Source organism: Lolium rigidum, chromosome 1 (genome assembly GCF_022539505.1).
Source record: "Lolium rigidum isolate FL_2022 chromosome 1, APGP_CSIRO_Lrig_0.1, whole genome shotgun sequence".
Taxonomy (NCBI): domain Eukaryota; kingdom Viridiplantae; phylum Streptophyta; class Magnoliopsida; order Poales; family Poaceae; genus Lolium; species Lolium rigidum.
This window is the reverse complement of record NC_061508.1, coordinates 337,991,774-337,993,229: the sequence shown is the minus strand read 5'-3', so window position 1 is coordinate 337,993,229 and position 1,456 is coordinate 337,991,774. Positions and strand designations below refer to the sequence as shown.

The 1,456-nt window shown below is 47.5% G+C and overlaps 1 long non-coding RNA gene across 1 annotated transcript; it reads left to right on the top strand.

Moving 5' to 3' along the window:
* Positions 1-414: 414 nt before the first annotated feature.
* On the top strand, positions 415-1,125 carry LOC124684446. The gene is made up of 2 exons (XR_006997024.1): positions 415-669; positions 758-1,125. It is a non-coding gene; the product is annotated as an uncharacterized LOC124684446 (long non-coding RNA).
* The last annotated feature ends 331 nt before the right edge of the window (positions 1,126-1,456 follow it).

The window sequence follows — 1,456 nt, the reverse complement described above, 5'->3', positions numbered from 1 at the left end:
AGCATTTATTCTGGACCAGCGGTACGACAGCTATTGGTATCCATGATTTTCCACGTCTTGTATTTGCCAAGCAAAATACAGTGGCACAGCTCCCGATGCTCCTTGTGGCCAATCACCGTGCGGGAGCAGATGAGCTCGTGAGCAGAAACGCCTTGTCCTCTGCAATGTCCCTTCTTATTTAAATAGCCAAGAACTTTGGGGGAGTGAAGTTTTGGCTCCCGGGTCTATATGAACCTGCTATCTGGACCATGAGAATCTGCGTCGAGATTGTTGACTCGGGGAAAATTGAATGAGGTTCGAGCAGTAGTAATTGAGGAATACACTGCTGGTTCTGCGTCCGTTCGTACATGTGGCCCATGGTACATTAATAATCCGTGACGGAGAAGGAACCAGGCGGCTAACCCCGATGATCTGGACCTGCAGAACACGTTGGTGGAGCCGTCCTGGACCATGGTACATGAACGAAATTAGGTTTACCAGGGCGCCATGAGTTTGAGATCTGAGCGGTGAAATTCCTCTAGAAGAACATCGGCTCTTCTACAAGGTGTGGCCTCCGGCGACTCGACGAGCGGCTAGGCAGCGGAAAGAGGGGCATACGCTGTAGGACACCGGAAGAGAGCGCCGCTTCACCGGCGACATCAATGGACTCCCCTTGGATCTAATCAGCAGGTTCGTTGATGCAATAATTTTAGCCGCCTGCGCGACAAGGTCTTTATTCTCCAGTCTTGACAGGGCCTATTTGTGTCTTCCTTTACAGTTTGGCTATCTAACGGAGACAACAGCTAATGGTGCAGTCCCAGGAGAAAAATGGTGAGTGCGGCTATGTCAGGTCAGTTCAGCCGGATCGATCCGTGATGGGCATCGTTGTAGCAGTAGCCGGCGCGGATGAATCAGAAGCTGAATGACAAGCTGGATCCGTTAGTCCGCTGGAAATATGAATCCAAAAGCTCCGGGACTGACCGAGAGGTGAACTTTAGTACCCAAAGTTGGTACAGTTTAGCATTAGGACAGTGTGAGCTGAATGACTAAATCCACAGATGGTTCGCCAGCACCTTTGTTACCTTATTTCATTGCGTCCACATTGTCGGTATTACAAGTTCATTCAAATTGGGTACAGATTTTGTATTTGTGGTAGCTGGTACTATGTCCAATTTGGGAGGTGGAGGTTAGAAAAAATGCTGGAGCTAGATCAGAAACAGCTGACTATAGTAGTTCATAAATATTGGGTACAGATGTAGCAATGCGGTCGATGTCATTATATCCAATTCATCAGAGCATGTACATGTTTTGACTCCCTGCGATGCCAGGAGAAAACCATATAAATATTGTGGTACCACAACATGGACACAAAATTTTAGCAAATCTGATTTTGGCTGTGATGCTTACTCGTGCAGGGTCTACCACCGGATAGGACACCTTGTAGTTCAGAGATTTATTTGTATAAATGATGCAGTCC